Below are 21,210 nucleotides of genomic sequence, written 5' to 3'. Positions count from 1 at the left end.
TAATATGTGTTAGTTAATCATTTTGCTATTCCCAGTTTGATATTGAAAGCAATTGCTTTAGCAGTCACTATTAGACTGTTACTCTTAGCTAAGTGCTGTGATAGGGCTGTTTTGCAGTGATTACCCTGCCCTGAGGAGTAATTCCCCCTATTATGAGGAGCAGATCAATAAATCAGACCATCCTCATGCGCACGGACACGCGCACGCACACACACACACACACACACACACACACAAAATATGGCACAAAAACACATTGCTGCTGCTGAAATATTCAAACAGGACTGATGGGATTCTATCTAGACTATGTAAAAATGATATACATTAATTCTAAATGGGCTGTCAATTTTAACCAATGTGTTTTTCGGTCATGCTACAAAAAGGTCGGTTTCACTGCTCATTTGTAATTTTCACCTTTATCTCCCAAGGATTGAGCCATCAATCTTATTTAGTCAGTGCCGCTATAAGAGTTTTTCATCAGTGCACTAGACAGACAGAGCAAGTTAAGTTCTAAGACAGAATAGTGACAGAGAACAAATATAACCGTTTAAAGAAGCGCAAAACCTTCTTTTTGTTTGTAGTCATTTATGCGAAAGCGTCTGATTTCATCAGGAGTCAGTGAGGAAGACAGTGCAGAGGGATCACACACTTGAGTGAAAGGAATAAACTCTAACTTGTCACCATTGGTATTTACATGAGAAATTGGGGGTGTTGAATGGATAGCTTCAGATCTGGGAATCTGCAGTGTTTGCTGCTACAGATATAGGATCTTAATTAGATCACCCTGTTGCAGTAAAATGTTCCTGCAATGCATTACATTTGTAACTTATTTAAAGGTTTAAAAAGGCTTCTGAAGTTTGTAATTTAGACTTTGAAATTTCACACTTGGTTTTCCCTTACGAAAAACATAGCAACCCCTACAAAAATATCCATTAATTATAATCCACATAATAATTCAAATTTCCTGTTGCTGCAGGACTATTTTCCTGCTGTAGGAAACTGGCTCAAATTAAGATCCAACATCTGTACACATTGCATTTTCATAGTGTGTCTGTTTTGTTAGCAGAATTAGATCATAGATAATTCATGTAGAAGGCCTCACATATGAATCAAACCTCAGAGGTTCTATAGAGAATGATAAGATAAGTTAAAATGAAATCCACCATCATGGGTTGTCGTTGATTGTCTGATGATTAAGAATGGATGTATAACCATGTAATAAAGTTGCAGTTTATGCATAGATAAAGTGTTACCAATTGGATTACTGAATATGATCATATTACTTTTGTATGATCAACAGTTTTTTTTCCCCAGACAGAATAAATATGGATATTTCTTCTAACTTCATCCAACTTATGAAAGCCCAGCAGATTTCTCTCAGCTCAGCTCAAACACGCCTGAATTTGAGGTAATAATGAAAAGGATTTTGAGGTGCACAAAGTCTATACACCTTGATGCCTGGGTTCTTGCGCATTTGTGTGAATTCAGTTAATATGGGGGCTATTCAGCTTATTGCCTTTCAGCCAATTTCTGTCCCAGCTACCAAAATAACACTTAGAGACCTGTGTCCACAGAGGAAGCATTCCAGTTATTAGTTTTTCTGTCTGTTGACCGCTGTCACTTTGATAACCTCTCCACTGATGTTCTTCTGAAGCCTGCTGGAAGAGGGAGAGGAGGGAGAGTGGAAGGTTCACCTGGCATTTTCTGTTGCTTTATTGTTTCCCCGGCTTGAAAGACATGCTCTATAATTCAATTTGGAACCTGGGAAGCAGCAGCAGCACAGATGGCAACAGGAGGAAAAATTCAGCCTAGAAACCTTGATGATCTTTTATTTTTTTGTTTTTTTCCATTTCCTGACCTTAGCAAAGGAGAAAATGTTGCATAGCTCTTGCTTGTAGATCACGTATGTAGCCATGATTGCAATGTCGTCGTCGTCCCCCCCCCCCCCCCCCCCCCCCCCCCGTAAGGAATGTAGTTTAGGGGAGGGGGTGCGGAAGAAAAGCCCTGAATAGATTTGATTAAGTAAACAACATTAGATTCAGGTAACCTACTATGTGCTTTAGTCAACTTGAAATACAGCATAGGGTACTTTACATACATCCTACCCTGGAGTGGAGCCATCCACAGGGTTACCAATTCAAATGACTCACTTAGTACGGTAGTTCCGTGAGAAATTAACAATCCATGCATCCATTCATTTCAAGTGGTCCACGTGCAGCAGCCAATCATGACAAAGTCAACATGTTGTCAACCAGAACGCAGAACTTTAGTAGGCTTGCTATAACCCAGTACATCAGTGATCAAAAGAGGCAAGAGGCAAACTCTTTAATAAACAACTTTAGTGTGTTTATGCTAGTTCAAAAATTGAGAAGTTGCTTACCCCAGATGCCAAATGCAGAAAATCAAAAAGAGCTTAATGAAATAGAAAATCGCTTTTTGGAATCAAAGGGAATATTTAATACAAACATCAGCCGGCTCAGCTCTCATACAGTATGGTTTAGTTGCGATTAATCAAAATTGGTTCCAGTGCTGTGTAGCTCAAATTCTATTGTTGATTATTTTAGCTCCACTTCTTCAGCATGTTTGAACTAGACACACTATGCCCTGGAGATACCAGTTTCCACTGCTACGCTGGCAAAATAAAATTACCAGTGAATGAACAACTTTATACACACCCATTTGATTTGCATGGGATTTTAGATATGAGACTGAGAGCTATTTATTGTATCTGTAGGGAAACATTAGATGTTTTAATGCCATTATGCTTTAGTACAAGGTATGATGGATATGTGAATATAGCTATAATGTGTGTGTTGGTAATAAAAAAGGACTTGTCTGTTCCCAGAATGTAGGCCTGCTCAGGGAAAAGCACTCAGAGACCCAGCAATTTATTTTTGTCCACTCTAAGGGACATTGGTTTTTGGTCTGTATCTTTGAGGCCATGCATGCCACTGTGATAAGTCATATTGTACCTTTGACAGGACATTCTGGGCTTTTCAATTATATCACATGTGTGGGGGTGTGACCTGGATAACTTTCTCTTCCTGGTTTTTCAAAATGGCTGCCAGCACAATCAGCATATTAAATGGTAAGAAGAAAAGTAAGTGTGTTTAATTGTGTAATTATATATATATTTTAGTTAGATTTTCAAATTGATTATTATTAAGTAAATATCTCAGGAATAGTTGGGTGAGTTTTCAGAGCAGTGTAATAATTTTTTCCGCAAACATGAGCTAAATAAGAGCTTGTTTATAAATGTCATTTCTGGCAACTATGTTTTTTTCCGACTGTACCCATTTACTGTAATTTTACATTTTTCATATTTACTATCAACCGATTCCTTACTACCAACCTTTTTCTTTTGCTGGGTCTCAGGAGGATAGCCTATTTATGTTTGCATTGATTTATACTTGACCCCCCCTCCCACATTTAGACATGCTTTTGACACATACTTGTAGACACACGCACGTAACAGCTGCCAGACCAATATACATTTTAGACGCTCTTATCCAGAGCGATTTACAGTTAGTGAGTGCATACATTTTCATACTGCCCCCCCGTGGGAATCGAACCCACAACCCTGGCGTCTACCAACTGAGCTATACGGGACTATATCACACCCTCTTACCCTCCTGCACTGATTCATAAGACTGACTGTGTTTTCTCCACCCTGTGTAGCGCCAGGCACCGCTCCAACAGTACCCATTGAAAAAGAAAGATAGCATTAGACAGAGATAGATTGGTGCAAACAGAAAACAATGTAAAAGTGGTCTTTGGTTGTGCAGCAATAGATTTTCCCAGACTCTTAATTGATGACTGTGCTGGTTTACTTGATTGTGTTCCTTCCTCTATAAGATAGTCCTGTCACCAATATTGACACACCCCTGCTCTGCAGCGTTGGGCGAAACCTGAGCTAAATAAGCACTAGCACAAGCACCAACTAGCTCAGGAAAGCAGAAAAATAAGTCAAACAAAGTAAAATCGATTTGAAAAATGGATGATGACGCAATGATACTATTTCTATGTATCCTTTTGCACCTTGAATCAATGTGGCCCTCGACAAAGGGCAGGGATAAAGGCAATGACTATAATAAGGAGGATTACTTTGGCCTACACTGTATACAGTGGCTTGCGGAAGTACTATTTTGTTGCCTTTACAACCTGGAATTAAAATTGATTTTTGGTGGGTTTGTATCATTTGATTTACACAACATGCCTACCACTTTGAAAATGCAAAATATTTTTTATTGTGAAACAAACAAGAAATGAGACAAAAAACTGAACTTGAGCGTGCATAACTATTCAAACCCCCCCCCCCCCCGGGCTTTGACTAGGCCTTTCCAATACATTTAAATGTTTCCCCTTAAACTACTCAAGTGTTGCTTTAGCAGTATGCTTAGGGTCATTGTCCTTCTGGAAGGTGAACCTCCGTCCCAGTCTCAAATCTCTGGAAGACTGAAACTGAATTTCCCTGTATTTAGCGCCATCCATCATTCCTTAAAGTGGTCCTATGGACAGATACTCCAATCTCCGCTGTGGAGCTTTGCAGCTCCTTCAGGGTTATCTTTGGTCTCTGTTGCCTCTCTGATTAATGCCCTCCTTGCCTGGGCTGTGAGTTTTGGTGGGCGGCCCTCTCTTGGCAGGTTTGTTGTGGTGCCATATTCTTTCAATTTTTTAATCATGGATGTAATGGTGCTCCGTGGGATGTTCAAAGTTTCAGATATTTTTTTATAACCCAACCCTGATCTGTACCTCTCCACAACTTTGTCCCTGACCTGTTTGGAGAGCTCCTTGGTCTTCATGGTGCCACTTGCTTGGTAGTGCCCCTTGCTTAGTGGTGTTGCAGACTCTTTGGCCTTTCAGAACAGGTGTGTATATATACTGAGATCATGTGACAGATCATGTGACACTTAGATTGCACACAGGTGGACTTTATTTAACTAATTATGTGACTTCTGAAGGTAATTGGTTGCACCAGATCTTATTTAGGGGCTTCATAGCAAAGGGGGTGAATACATATGCACGCACCACTTTTCCGTCATTAATTTTTTATACTTTTTTGAAATAAGTTATTTTTTTCACTTCACCAATTTGGACTATTTTGTGTATGTCCATTACATGAAATCCAAATAAAAATCTATTTAAATGACAGGTTGTAATGCAACAAAATAGGAAAAACGCCAAGGGGGTTGAATACTTTTGCAAGGTACTGTAAATCCCAGATACAGATGAGTCGTTCAGGTGACACCAACTGTATGAAAAATCCAATGAATTGTATTTTGTGTTGAGTAAGCAAGATTAACATTTCTGTCCATACTCCTAGTCTCTATATTTTCCAGTTTACCCTCCAATGCAGGGATGAGAACACATCACACAGAGGGGAATTTTCCCTCCCTAAGCAATCACCTCGGCACATTGTGCTAACCCTGAAAGTTAAAAAAGGAATGGGCTGTCATCAGCAAGAGTGATGTGTTAACATTCTACAGGTCAGGGCTGCCTCTGCCTGCCATAATTACATTTACATTTACATTTTAGTCATTTAGCAGACGCTCTTATCCAGAGCGACTTACAGTTAGTGAATACATATTTTTTTCATACTGGCCCCCCGTGGGAATCGAACCCACAACCCTGGCGTTGCAAACGCCATGCTCTATCAACTGAGCTACATCCCTGCCGGCCATTCCCTCCCCTACCCTGGGCCAATTGTGCACCGCCCATGAGTCTCCCGGTCGCGGCCGGCGGCGACAGAGCCTGGATTCGAACCAGGATCTCTAGTGGCACAGTTAGCACTGCGATGCAGTGCCTTAGACCACTGCGCCACTCAGGAGGATGACTGTTTCTGTGATACCTGGGGCAGGCGGAAACCACACCTGCAGTGGATCAAACACACATCTATAATTTACCTACCATGCACCATGCCCAGGAACTTCGATATATCTCTCTCTCTCTGATGACATCAGAGACGCAACAATAAAGTATAGAGATGACACATTATGAAAATAATGGTGTAAAGGGCTGAGGCATTAGTCCTAATGTGACCAGTGGAATGATGAATGAGCCTGTAGGTCTCAGGGATAAACCAACCAGACAGGATGTGTGTTATTGTGCTGGACTCTCCACGCACTCTTAATGTTATTGGTGTCTGGGCTGTCAGCTCGGCCTTGGCTCTGATTTGTACTTCATCATCTGCTGGTTTATGAGCTATGACCCCCAGCACTAAATAATACCACCACGTGGACTCTTAATATCAAATCAAATCAAATGTTATTTGCCATATGCGCCGAATACAACAGGTGTAGACATTACAGTGAAATGCTTACTTACAAGCCCTTAACCAACAATGCATTTAAAAAAAATAAAAAATAAAAATAAAGAAAAGTGTTAAGTAAAAAAATACAAGCAAATAACTAAAGAGCAGTAGTAAAATAAAATAACAGTAGGGAGGCTATATACAGGGGGATACCGGTGCAGAGTCAATGTGCAGGAGCACCGGCTAGTCGAGGTAATTGAGGTAATATGTACATGTGGGTAGAGTTAAAGTGACTATGCATAAATAATAAACAGAGTAGCAGCAGCGTAAAAGAGGGGGTGGGGGTGGGGGGGGGGCACTGCAAATAGTCTGGGTAGCCATGATTAGCTGTTAAGGAGTCTTATGGCTTGGGGGTAGAAGCTGTTGAGAAGCCTTTTGGACCTAGACTTGGCGCTCCGGTACCGCTTGCCGTGCGGTAGCAGAGAGAACAGTCTATGACAAGGGTGGCTGGAGTCTGACAATTTTGAGGGCCTTCCTCTGACACCATCTGGTATAGAGGTCCTGGATGGCAGGAAGCTTGGCCCCAGTGATGTACTGGGCCGTACGCACTGCCCTCTGTAGTGCCTTGCGGTCGGAGGCCGAGCAGTTGCCGTACAAGGCGGTGATGCAACCAGTCAGGATGCTCTCGATGGTGCAGCTGTATAACTTTTTGAGGATCTGAGGACCCATGCCAAATCTTTTCAGTCTCACATTTACATTTACGTCATTTAGCAGACGCTCTTATCCAGAGCGACTTACAAATTGGTGCATTCACCTTATAGCCAGTGGGATAACCACTTTACAATATGTTTATTTATTTATTGTTTTCTTTGGGGTGGGGTAAAGGGGGGTAGAAGGATTACTTTATCCTATCCCAGGTATTCCTTAAAGAGGTGGGGTTTCAAGTGTCTCCGGAAGGTGGTGAGTGACTCGGCTATCCTGGCGTCGTGAGGGAGCTTGTTCCACCATTGGGGTGCCAGAGCAGCGAACAGTTTTGACTGGGCTGAGCGGGAACTATGCTTCCGCAGAGGTAGGGGGGCCAGCAGGCCAGAGGTGGATGAACGCAATGCCCTCGTTTGGGTGTAGGGACTGATCAGAGCCTGACGGTACGGAGGTGCCGTTCCCCTCACAGCTCCGTAGGCAAGCACCATGGTCTTGTAGCAGATGCAAGCTTCAACTGGAAGCCAGTGGAGTGTGCGGAGGAGCGGGGTGACGTGAGAGAACTTGGGAAGGTTGAACACCAGACGGGCTGCGGCATTCTGGATGAGTTGTAGGGGTTTAATGGCACAGGCAGGGAGCCCAGCCAACAGCGAGTTGCAGTAATCCAGACGGGAGATGACAAGTGCCTGGATTAGGACCTGTGCCGCTTCCTGTGTAAGGCAGGGTCGTACTCTCCGAATGTTGTAGCGCATGAACCTACAGGATCGAGTCACCGCCTTGATGTTACGACAGGGTGTTGTCCAGGGTCACGCCAAGGCTCTTCGCACTCTGGGAGGAGGACACAACAGAGTTGTCAACCGTGATGGCGAGATCATGGAGCGGGCAGTCCTTCCCTGGGAGGAAGAGCAGCTCCGTCTTGCCGAGGTTCAGCTTGAGGTGGTGATCCGTCATCCACACTGATATGTCTGCCAGACATGCAGAGATGCGATTCGCCACCTGGTTATCAGAAGGGGGAAAGGAGAAGATTAGTTGTGTGTCGTCTGCGTAGCAATGATAGAAGAGACCATGTGAGGATATGACAGAGCCAAGTGACTTGGTGTATAGCGAGAATAAGAGAGGGCCTAGAACTGAGCCCTGGGGGACACCAGTGGTGAGAGCACGTGGTGCGGAGACAGATTCTCTCCACGCCACTTGGTAGGAGCGACCGGTCAGGTAGGACGCAATCCAAGAGTGAGCCGCGCCGGAGATGCCCAACTTGGAGAGGGTGGAGAGGAGGATCTGATGGTTCACAGTATCAAAGGCAGCAGACAGGTCTAGAAGGACGAGCAGAGGAGAGAGAGTTAGCTTTAGCAGTGCGGAGAGCCTCCGTGACACAGAGAAGAGCAGTCTCAGTTGAATGACCAGTCTTGAAACCTGACTGGTTTGGATCAAGAAAGTCATTCTGAGAGAGATAGCAAGAGAGTTGGCTAAAGACGGCACACTCAAGAGTTTTGGAGAGAAAAGGAAGAAGGGATACTGGTCTGTAGTTGTTGACATCAGAGGGATCGAGTGTTTGGTTTTTTGAGAAGTGGTGCAACTCTCGCTCTCTTGAAGACGGAAGGGACATAGCCAGCGGTCAAGGATGAGTTGATGAGCGAGGTGAGGTAAGGGAGAAGGTCACCGGAGATGGTCTGGAGAAGAGAGGAGGGGATAGGGTCAAGCGGGTTGTTGGGCGGCCGGCCGTCACAAGTCGCAAGATTTCATCTGGAGAGAGAGGGGAGAAAGAAGTCAAAGCATAGGGTAGGGCAGTGTGAGCAGGACCAGCAGTGTCATTTGACTTAACAAACGAGGATAGGATGTCGTCAACCTTCTTTTCAAAATGGTTGACGAAGTCATCCACAGAGAGGGAGGGGGGGGGGGGGGAGGGGAGGATTCAGCAAGGAGGAGAAGGTGGCAAAGAGCTTCCTAAGGTTAGAGGCAGATGCTTGGAATTTATAGTGGTAGAAAGTGGCTTTAGCAGCAGAAACAGATGAAGAAAATGTAGAGAGGAGGGAGTGAAAAGATGCCAGGTCCGTCTAGTTTTCCTCCATTTCCGCTCGGCTGCCCGGAGCCCTGTTCTGTGAGCTCGTAATGAGTCGTCAAGCCACGGAGCAGGAGGGGAGGACCCAGCCGGCCGGGAGGATAGGGGACATAGAGAGAAAGGATGCAGAAAGGGAGGAGAGGAGGGTTGAGGAGGCAGAATCAGGAGATTGGAGGGAGAAGGTTTGAGCAGAGGGAAGAGATGATAGGATGGAAGAGGAGAGAGTAGCGGGAGAGAGAGAGCGACGGTTGCGACTGCGCATTACCATCTGAGTAGGGGCAGAGTGAGTAGTGTTGGAGGAGAGCGAGAGAGAAAAGGATACAAAGTAGTGGTCGGAGACTTGGAGGGGAGTTGCAGTGAGATTAGTAGAAGAACAGCATCTAGTAAAGATGAGGTCAAGCGTATTGCCTGCCTTGTGAGTAGGGGGGGACGGTGAGAGGGTGAGGTCAAAAGAGGAGAGGAGTGGAAAGAAGGAGGCAGAGAGAAATGAGTCAAAGGTAGACGTAGGGAGGTTGAAGTCACCCAGAACTGTGAGGGGTGAGCTATCCTCAGGAAAGGAACTTATCAAGGCGTCAAGCTCATTGATGAACTCTCCAAGGGAACCTGGAGGGCGATAAATGACAAGGATGTTAAGCTTGAATGGGCTAGTGACTGTGACAGCATGGAATTCAAATGAGGAGATAGATAGATGGGTCAGGGGAAAAAGAGAGAATGTCCACTTGGGAGAGATGAGGATTCCTGTGCCACCACCCCGCTGACCAGATGTTCTCGGGGTATGCGAGAACACATGGTCAGACGAGGAGAGAGCAGTAGGAGTAGCAGTGTTTTCAGTGGTAATCCATGTTTCCGTCAGCGGCAAGATGTCGAGGGACTGGAGGGTAGCATAGGCTGAGATGAACTCTGCCTTGTTGGCCGCAGAACGGCAGTTCCAGAGGCTGTCGGAGACCTGGAACTCCACGTGGGTCGTGCGTGCAGGGACCACCAGGTTAGAGAGGCAGCAGCCACGCGGTGTGAGGTGTTTGTATAGCCTGTCCAGAGAGGAGAGAACAGGGATAGACAGAGGCATAGTTGACAGGCTACAGAAAATGGCTACAATAATGCAGAGGAGATCGGAATGAAATGAACTAAACATCTGGGAAAGCGAGAGAGTGGGGCCTCCCTCACTTACGTTTCACTGAAACACCCAAATATAACTCTCCCAACTTCCACCTCAGAAACTATAATTGTTGTAAACTACAGCGGTTCAATGTTTTCTAGGAATAGACTAACTTAGTTTATTCAGCTAGCTAACTTGGTACAGTATTCTTCTGTGAAAACCGTCCAGGGCACCTAGTCATATGACGCCACAGCCAGCTAGCATGCCGGCCTCCAACAACACGGTTTAGCACCAATACTCGGCCACAACAAACCACCAGTGTGTCAACATGCCAAGCAGATCATTCGTGTCCGTGTCTAACGTTGTGGGTTAGTCCCGACAGCTTGAGGGAGTCCGTCGTCAACTTATTCAGCCAGTTAGTTAGCTAGAATAGTTAGCATACTAGCTAGCCATAGCTTTCTGCCAAAGAAGAAACCCGTCCTCCCACGGCACGAACACACAGAGAGAGCCAAGCTAACGTTAACTAGTCACCCATGTCCCGAATTCCCTTGAACAACTCTGGCTACCAGTATGTAAAAACAAAACACAAATGTAGGTTATAACTTACCCCTAGCAGCTACTGTTATTTAGCCAAGTGCAAAGCTAGCCACTGAATTGACTCATCCAGTTTGCGTCTGTTCGCTAGGTCGTTCCAGCTATTGTTTAGTAGCTATCCAGGTAGCAACAAGCTAGCTACATTTCGAGCACAATAGCTACTTACTACCTAATGTTAACGCTTCAGACAATGAGGTTGGAAAAACAGCTGAATGGTAGGCATTATTGAATGTAATTATTGTAGGCAGCTAGCTGGCGTAATTACAGGTACTCTCAGGCGTGAAACAACTATCCACAGTTGCTAATAGTTACCAGTAGCTACCCGCTAGCTAGTCCAGGTAGTGGGTTAGCTAGCTTCGTGCTTCACCGGGCTCAGCCGAATATACAATACTTACCTACAATAATTACATACATCAAACCCACGATAACTACCTACAATCTAAATACATATTTTAAGCTTTACTCAACAAAGCTTAAACTATGTATATAAGCCATATAAGCCAAGCTTACCTCCCGCCAGAGAGAGACACAACCTCACCCGACGACGTTTACAACTATTAATACTAACAAACGTAGAATGATACAAAACAAGAAAAACTTCTGACAAGGAAACATAACCAATACTGCCTGAAGAGTGATGCTAGGAAGTGCTAGATAAAGGGGGAGTAATCAGGGTAGTGATGGAGTCCAGGTGTGCCTCATGATGGGGCGCAGGTGTGCATAATGACGGTTGCCAGGTGTACGTAATGATGGGTTGCCAGGTCCGGTGGTTAGTAGACTGGCGACGTTGCGCACCGGAGAGGGGGAGCGGGAGTAGACGGGACACTGGCATATTACATCATTTATGCAGCAGCATACAATGTATTTTTGGACTCACCTTGTTGTGCTGTGCTCACTTGAACAGGAAGGTGGCGCGGCGGTCCTTCTTGTGGGCTCTAGAAAGAGGCCCGAGTTCCCAACTTTGGATTCCGAGCTGGATGAGTTGGACGAGTTGTTATTTTCAGTATTTTCCCAGTCGGAGCTAGTTTTTTTCAGAGTTCCCAGTTGTCTTGAACTCACTGATGTAGGTTATAACTTACCCCTAGCAGCTACTGTTAGCTAGCCAAGTGCAAAGCTAGCCACTGAATCGATTCGGCCAGTTCGCGTCTGTTAGCTAGGTCGTTCCAGCTATTGTTTAGTAGCTATCCAGGTAGCAACAAGCTAGCTACATTTCGAGCACAGTAGCTACTTACTACCTAACGTTAACGCTTCAGACAGTCTCCTGAGGGGGAATAGGCTTTGTCGTGCCCTCTTCACGACTGTCTTGGTGTGTTTGGACCATGATAGTTTGTTGGTGATGTGGACACCAAGGAACTTGAAGCTCTCAACCTGCTCCACTACAGCCCCGTCGATGAGAATGGGGGCGTGCTCAGTCCTTTTTTTTTTCCTGTAGTCCACAATCATCTCCTTTGTCTTGATCACGTTGAGGGAGAGGTTGTTATCCTGGCACCACACAGCCAGGTCTCTGACCTCCTCCCTATAGGCTGTCGCATCGTAGTAAGTGATCAGGCCTACCACTGTTGTGTCGTCAGCAAATTTAATGATGGTGTTGGAGTCGTGCATGGCCATGCAGTCATGGGTGAACAGGGAGTACAGGAGAGGACTGAGCACGCACCCCTGAGGGGGCCCCCGTGTTGAGGATCAGCATGTCAGATGTGTTGTTACCTACCCTTACCACCTGGGGGCGGCCCGTCAGGAAGTCCAGGATCCAGTTCCAGAGGGAGGTGTTTAGTCCCAGGATCCTTCGCTTAGTGATGAGCTTTGAGGGCACTATGGTGTTGAACGCTGAGCTGTAGTCAATGAACAGCATTCTCACGTAGGTGTTCCTCTTGTCCAGGTGGGAAAGGGCAGTGTGGAGTGCAATAGAGATTGCATCATCTGTGGATCTGTTGGGGCAGCATGCAAATTGGAGTGGGTCTAGGGTTTCTGGGATAATGGTGTTGATGTGAGCCATGACCAGCATTTCAAAGCACTTCATGGCTACAGACGTGAGTGCTACGGGTCGGTAGTCATTAAGGCAGGTTATCTTAGTGTCCTTGGGCACAGGGACTATGGCGGTCTACTTAAAACATGTTGGTGTTACAGACTCAGGGACATGTAGAAAATGTCAGTGAAGACACTTGCCAGTTGGTCAGCACATGCTCGGAGTACACGTCCTGGTAATCCGTCTGGCCCTGCGGCCTTGTGAATGTTGACCTGCTTAAAAGTCTTACTCACATCGGCTACGGAGAGCATGATCACATAGTCATCCGGAACAGCTGGTGCTCTCATGCATGCTTCAGTGTTGCTTGCCTCGAAGCGAGCATAGAAGTGATTTAGCTCGTCTGGTAGGCTTGTGTCACTGGGCAGCTCGCGGCTGTGCTTCCCTTTGTAGTCTGTAATAGTTTTCAAGCCCTGCCACATCTGACAAGTGTCAGAGCCGGTGTAGTACGATTCAATCTCAGTCCGGTATTGACTATTTGCCTGTTTGATGGTTCGTCGAAGGGCATAGCAGGATTTCTTATAAGCCTCTGGGTTAGAGTCCCGCTCCTTGAAGGCGGCAGCTCTACCCTTTAGGTCAGTGCGGATGTTGCCTGTAATCCATGGCTTCTGTATGTACAGTGGGGGAAAAAAGTATTTAGTCAGTCACCAATTGTGCAAGTTCTCCCACTTAAAAAGATGAGAGAGGCCTGTAATTTTCATCATAGGTACACGTCAACTATGACAGACAAAATGAGAAAAAAAAAAACAGAAAATCACATTGTAGGATTTTTAATGCATTTATTTGCAAATTATGGTGGAAAATAAGTAATTGGTCAATAACAAAAGTTTCTCAATACTTTGTTATATACCCTTTGTTGGCAATGACACAGGTCAAACGATTTCTGTAAGTCTTCACAAGGTTTTCTCACACTGTTGCTGGTATTTTGGCCCATTCCTCCATGCAGATCTCCTCTAGAGCAGTGATGTTTTGGGGCTGTCGCTGGGCAACACGGACTTTCAACTCCCTCCAAAGATTTTCTATGGGGTTGAGATCTGGAGACTGGCTAGGCCACTCCAGGACCTTGAAATGCTTCTTACGAAGCCACTCCTTCGTTGCCCGGGCGGTGTGTTTGGGATCATTGTCATGCTGAAAGACCCAGCCATGTTTCATCTTCAATGCCCTTGCTGATGGAAGGAGGTTTTCACTCAAAATCTCACGATACATGGCCCCATTCATTCTTTCCTTTACACGGATCAGTCGTCCTGGTCCCTTTGCAGAAAAACAGCCCCAAAGCATAATGTTTCCACCCCCATGCTTCACAGTAGGTATGGTGTTCTTTGGATGCAACTCAGCATTCTTTGTCCTCCAAACATGACGAGTTGAGTTTTTACCAAAAAGTTCTATTTTGGTTTCATCTGACCATATGACATTCTCCCAATCCTCTTCTGGATCATCCAAATGCACTCTAGCAAACTTCAGACGGGCCTGGACATGTACTGGCTTAAGCAGGGGGACATGTCTGTCACTGCAGGATTTGAGTCCCTGGCGGCGTAGTGTGTTACTGATGGTAGGCTTTGTTACTTTGGTCCCAGCTCTCTGCAGGTCATTCACTAGGTCCCCCTGTGTGGTTCTGGGATTTTTGCTCACCGTTCTTGTGATCATTTTGACCCCACGGGGTGAGATCTTGCGTGGAGCCCCAGATCGAGGGAGATTATCAGTGGTCTTGTTTGTCTTCCATTTCCTAATAATTGCTCTCACAGTTGATTTCTTCAAACCAAGCTGCTTACCCATTGCAGATTCAGTCTTCCCAGCCTGGTGCAGGTCTACAATTTTGTTTCTGGTGTCCTTTGACAGCTCTTTGGTCTTGGCCATAGTGGAGTTTGGAGTGTGACTGTTTGAGGTTGTGGACAGGTGTCTTTTATACTGATAACAAGTTCAAACAGGTGCCATTAATACAGGTAACGAGTGGAGGACAGAGGAGCTTCTTAAATAAGAAGTTACAGGTCTGTGAGAGCCATAAATCTTGCTTGTTTGTAGGTGACCAAATACTTATTTTCCACCATAATTTGCAAATAAATTCATTAAAAATCCTACAATGTAATTTTCTGGATTTTTTTTTCTCAATTTGTCTGTCATAGTTGACGTGTACCTATGATGAAAATGACAGGCCTCTCTCATCTTTTTAAGTGGGAGAACTTGCACAATTGGTGGCTGACTAAATACTTTTTTTCCCCACTGTACGTACGGTCACTGTGGGGACGACGTCATCGATGCACTTATTGATGAAGCCAGTGACTGATGTGGTGTACTCCTCAATGCTATCTGAAGAATCCCGGAACATATTCCAGTCTGTGCTAGCAAAACAGTCCTGTAGCTTAGCATCTGCGTCATCTGACCACTTGTTTATTAACCGAGTCACTGGTGCTTCCTGCTTTAGTTTTTGCTTATAAGCAGGAATCAGGAGGCTAGAGTTATGGTCTGATTTGCCAAATGGAGGGCGAGGGAGAGCTTTGTATGCATCTCTGTGTGTGGAGTAAAGGTGGTCTAGAGTTCCTCTGGTTGCACATTTAACATGCTGGTAGAAATTAGGTTGAACTAATTTAAGTTTTCCTGCATTAAAGTCCCCGGCCACTAGGAGCGCTGCCTCTGGATTAGCGTTTTCGTGTTTACTTATGGCCTTATACAGCTCATTGAGTGCAATCTTAATGCCAGCATCGGTTTGTGGTGGTAGATAGACAGCTACGAAAAATATACACTTGAAGTCGGAAGTTTACATACACCTTAGCCAAATACATTTAAACTCAGTTTTTCACAATTCCTGACATTTAATCCTACAAAAAATTCCCTATCTTAGGTCAGTTAGGATCACCACTTTATTTTAAGAATGTGAAATGTCAGAATAATAGTAGAGAGAATGATTTATTTCATATTTTATTTATTTCATCACATTCCCAGTGGGTCAGAAGTTTACATACACTCAATTAGTATTTGGTAGCATTGCCTTTAAAAAAATGTACTTCGGTCAAACGTTTCGGGTAGCCTTCCACAAGCTTCCCACAATAAGTTGGGTGGATTTTGGCCCATTCCTCCTGACAGATCTGGTGTAACTGAGTCAGGTTTGTAGGCCTCCTTGCTCGCACAAGCTTTTTCAGTTCTGCCCACAAATTATCTATAGGATTGAGGTCAGGGCTTTGTGATGGTAACTCCAATACTTTGACTTTGTTGTCCTTAAGCCATTTTGCCACAACTTTAGAAGTATGCTTGAGGTCATTGTCCATTCGGAAGACCCATTTGCGACCAAGCTTTAACTTCCTGACTGATGTCTTGAGATGTTGCTTCAATATATCCACATAATTTTGTGAAGTGCACCAGTCCCTCCTGCAGCAAAGCACCCCCACAGCATGATGCTGCCATCCCCGTGCTTCACGGTTGGGATGGTGTTCTTCGGCTTGCAAGCAACGCCCTTTTTCCTCGAAATATAATGATGGTCATTATGGCCAAACAGTTATATTTTTGTTTCATCAGACCAGAGGACATTTCTCCAAAAAGTACAATCTTTGTCCCCATGTGCAGTTGCAAATCGTAGTCTGGCTTTTTTATGGCGGTTTTGGAGCAGTGGCTTCTTCCATGTTGAGCGGCCTTTCAGGTTATGTCAATATAGGACTCGTTTTACTGTGGATATAGATACTTTTGTACCTGTTTCCTCCAGCATCTGCACAAGGTCCTTTGCTGTTGTTCTGGGATTGATTTGCACTTTTCGCACCAAAGAACGTTCATCTCTAGGAGACAGAACGCGTCTCCTTCCTGAGCGGTATGACGGCTGCGTGGTCCCATGGTGTTTATACTTGCGTACTATTGTTTGTGCAGATGAACGTGGTACCTTCAGGCATTTGGAAATTGCTCCCAAGGATGAACCAGACTTGCGGAGGTCTACAATTTTTTTTCGGAGGTCTTGGCTGATTTCTTTAGATTTTCCCATGATGTCAAGCAAAGAGGCACTGAGTTTGAACGTAGGCCTTGAAATACATCCACAGGTACACCTCCAATTGACTCAAATTATGTCAATTAGCCTATCAGAAGCTTCTAAAGCCATGACATCATTTTCTGGAATTGTCCAAGCTGTTTAAAGGCACAGTCAACTTAGTGTATGTAAACTTCTGACCCACTGGAATTGTGATACAGTGAATTATAAGTGAAATAATCTGTCTGTAAACAATTGTTGGAAAAATTACTTTTGTCATGCACAAAGTAGATGTCCTAACCGACTTGCCAAAACTATAGTTTGTTAACAAGAAATGTGTGGAGTGGTTGAAAAATTAGTTGTAATGACTCCAACCTAAGTGTATGTAAACTTCCGACTTCAACTGTAGATGAAAAGTCTCTTGGTAAATAGTGTGGTCTACAGCTTATCATGAGATACTCTACCTCAGGCGAGCAAAACCTCCAGACTTCCTTAGTATTAGATTTTGTGCACCAGCTGTTGTTTACAAATATACACAGACCGCCACCCCTTGTCTTTCCGGAGTCAGCCGTTCTATCCTGCTGATGTAGCGTATATCCCGTCAGCTGTATGTTGTCCATGTCGTCGTTCAGCCACAACTCGGTGAAACATAAGATATTACAGTTTTTAATGTCCCGTTGGTAGGATAACCGTAATCTTAGGTTGTCCAATTTCTTCTCAAATGATTGAAGATTGGCTAATAGGATTGATGGAAGAGGCAGTTTACTCGCTCGCCGTCGGATCCTTACAATGCACCCTGACCTACGTCCACGATATCTCCGTCTCTTTCTCATGCGAATGACAGGGATTTGGGCCTTACATGTATGTTTTTTTTTTTTTTTTTACATTTTAGTCATTTAGCAGACGCTCTTATCCAGAGCGACTTACAGTTAGTGCATACATTATTTTATCGAACCCACAACCCTGGCGTTGCAAACGCCATGCTCTACCAACTGAGCTACATCCCCTGCCGGCCATTCCCTCCCCTACCCTGGACGACGCTGGGCCAATTGTGCGCGCCGCCCCATGGGTCTCCCAGTCGCGGCCGGCTACGACAGGGCCTTGTCGGGTGTCTGTAGGATATCCTTCGCGTCCGACTCGTTGAAGAAAAAATCTTTGTCCAATACGAGGTGAGTAATCGCTGTCCTGATATCCAGAAGCTCTTTTTGGTCATAAGAGACGGTGGCAGAAACATTATGTACAGAATAAATGACAAATAACGCGAAAAAACACACATAATAGTACAATTGGTTAGAGGGCTGTAAAACGGCAGCCATCTTCTCCGGCGCCACTCCCTAATAATATCCCTATGTGTGCGGGTGCGTGCACTCTGCAGTCCTGAACATCACATCTGAGACGAGACGAGCCAGTCAGAGATCTGTAAATGAGCTGCTAGGGTTCATCTCATTACCTGGCTGGAAGTCACAGGAGGCAGTGCAATTATTACTGCATAGCTTTGATACTGGCGCTATACGGATGTGCACCTCCTATGGTACCACCAAGACTATAGACAGACTATGTTATAGTTTTCCTTTAGTTATCTCTGTTGGGTAAGAACTGTTGCTGTGAAGTTCAGGGGTGTAGAAATAGGACTGACATACACAAACACACATACCCAGACACAGGGAGGAGTAGGGGGGTTGGGGGGGGGCTAGGATCCCATTACAGCTCCCTCTGTCATCCACAAGTCATTAGGACACACGTCTCTGTCTGAGGAGGGAGCCAGGCGAGCCCCCTAACTGCTGGAGGTTGAAATGTTGCGCTGCTCTGTCTCACTTGTTCCCTCCTTCCCTCACTCCCTCCCTCCCTCCCTCCCTCCACCAAGGCATCACGTCCAATTAAGCTGCAGTATCCTCCACATGAAACCTGGCTCTCTGGTGGCTGAGCTGCCTGCCTCGCTCCTGCCTCAACAGCAGAGGAGAGGCAAAGGCAGGATGATGACTGCACCAAGACAGGAGTATTTCTGGAGGCCTTGCCTTGCTTGGCAGCCCGGGGGAATTCCAATCTTGAAGCTCGCCCGGTTCTTTCTTGAGGAATGTATGCTTGGTGGGCTGCTATGGACTGTTGGGATTTGCATTTATTGCGCTCTGAAATTGAGGCTCAAGCTGGTCAACTTTGTTGTGACAGATCGATTTGCAGGCAGATTGTCTGTGTTGTCCAATTAGAATTAAATTTGTTTTGCTGCCTGGGCCAATAAAACACAACCACTTTGTCCAGATTGGTGGGTGGCATCATGGGGTGAGAGTGACACTGCTGGAGATGACAAAGTGAATAGGTGAGCTCCAGTTTAGCATTCCCTCTGTGGATTCAGCTGTCAACCATCGTAACTCTGAGAGAACCTCTGAAGGCAAAACATTCATTGGTGACGTGTCAATGTTGTTCTCTAGCTTTTTGTGGAGTTGAATTTGTCTACATTCAGATAACTTCATGCTGTAGAGATTATTAAATGAACAAAACAGATTTAATCATCTAATATTCTGTACACATAACCCCCTTTTACTACATCAACTTTTATTATGGGCAATATATAACACAAAGATATACCCTAATGAAAATATCATATTATCTTGTATTTTGCCAGATTGCTGCCCCCAAGACATCTGGTCTAAGTTACGTGGAAAGCAGACATCTGCAATTATCCACCTCTATTCCAGGCTTGAAGGATGCAGTTGTGAGTCTTGTAAAGTGGCAGAGCATGACATCACCTGCCAGACTGACAAGGCCTTGATGGAGGATGCAGTTGTGAGTCTTGTAAAGTGGTAGAGCATGACATCACCCGCCAGACTGACAAGACCTTGATGTAGGATGCAGTTGTGAGTCTTGTAAAGTGGCAGAGCATGACATCACCTGCCAGACTGACAAGACCTTGATGGAGGATGCAGTTGTGAGGCTTGTAAAGTGGCAGAGCATGACATCACCTGCCAGACTGACAAGACCTTGATGGAGGATGCAGTTGTGAGGCTTGTAAAGTGGCAGAGCATGACATCACCCGCCAGACTGACAAGGCCTTGATGTAGGATGCAGTTGTGAGTCTTGTAAAGTGGCAGAGCATGACATCACTCGCCAGACTGACAAGGCCTTGAAAGATAGCAGCAGCATGCAGTAATTCACCCACCACATGGACAGACAGATAGCTGGCTTTAAAGACCCTAACGACTCATGACGACTCATTACTGTCCTCCTAATGTGGGTAGGATGCCCCAGATATCTCCCAACTTGTTTACCCTAGTCTTTGCCCTGTTCTCTCTCCTTTCTCTCCACCCCTCTCTCTCTCCCTTCTCTCCCCTTTCTCCTATGTTTCCTCCCCTTCTCTTTCCTGTTCTCTCCCCTCTCTTCTCAGTCTACTCCCACAGTCACAGGCCAACAGTGTCCTCTGGAAATAATGGGCTTGGCCAGTTAAGACAGAGGAGCTGATGTGAGCTACCTCCCTATGGCTCTGTGGTCATTCCCAAGTGCCCTTGTGCTAATTTAGGTTAGAACCCCATCACCTTCTATCTAATGCATCGTCTCCTCAATTGCTTTGTCTCGTGAAATGATCCTTCTTACGAGCAAGCAAGAAATAGCATCACCATTTCATCACCTGTGTATGAAATGAATACTGCCCTTCCCATTGTGATTTAAATGGCAGCAGTCATGTCAGGGAAAGTAATAGGATCCTTGGTTGTTTTGTACTGTTCAATAAGATAATGCTGTGTTTTGACGTTATTACATGATTCCTGTTTCTGGAGGTCATTTATTTAATGTCTGTTTGTGTAATGGGAAGAGACATTAAGACGGCAGGCTAGGCGTCATAAAGATGGCTCCGGGAGACAAGTCTGGTAAATATAATGAATCCACAGGACCTTGAGCAGATTCTCCTTTCCAGGTGTAAAGGCCACAAACAAAAGCACCATAAAATAAAAGATTAATAGAATTCTGGAATGGCTGCCTCAGGCTACATTTACATTTTAGTCATTTAGCAGACGCTCTTATCCAGAGCGACTTACAGTTAGTGAGTGCATACATTTTCATACCTGCATCTACCCTGAGTTTCGCATGAGGACTCCAGGCTATGTCATTCTGCTTAAAAATATTAAATTGAATTTGCTGCGTTTTGTATGCAAAACAGAGAGCCAACTCCTTGCCACGACCTCCAGCAGGTTCTTCCTGAAGGTGGATTAAGTTTCTGGTGCATTGATGCAAAAAGCCATAAGCCAGGGAACATATTAGTAGGCTGTATTATCGTCTCAATGGCCAACAATTACCCCTGCGCTGCCGCATTGCATGGAAATCAGATTTAATCACTCAGCATCAGCAGGCAGTGATTCATGTGCCTTGTAAGCCTTCAGTCACAAAGTCGGCTGCCTTTTGTTATCCAACAGGCCATGGGGGACATGACAGCTTCACCCAGAGCCCTCCCCTGCTGCCTGCCTGCCTCTACTCTGGGCTTGCAGCGGGATAAGTGTTTGTGTGTTTTTGCTTGGGTGCGTGTGTGTGTTTGTGAGCATGTGCTGGAGATTTTTCAGTATAC

The 21,210-nt window shown here is 45.1% G+C and overlaps 1 protein-coding gene across 1 annotated transcript in view; it reads left to right on the top strand.

The window, feature by feature from the left end:
• The window catches only part of galnt14 (UDP-N-acetyl-alpha-D-galactosamine:polypeptide N-acetylgalactosaminyltransferase 14 (GalNAc-T14)), a 116,926-nt gene that overhangs the window by 4,074 nt on the left and 91,642 nt on the right, over window positions 1–21,210 (top strand). The window lies entirely within an intron of this gene.

Source organism: Coregonus lavaretus (assembly GCF_964263955.1).
Source record: "Coregonus lavaretus genome assembly, chromosome: 33".
Taxonomy (NCBI): Eukaryota; Metazoa; Chordata; class Actinopteri; order Salmoniformes; family Salmonidae; genus Coregonus; species Coregonus lavaretus.
The sequence above is the reverse complement of the archived record's forward strand: the minus strand, read 5'-3'. Positions and strand labels throughout refer to the sequence as shown.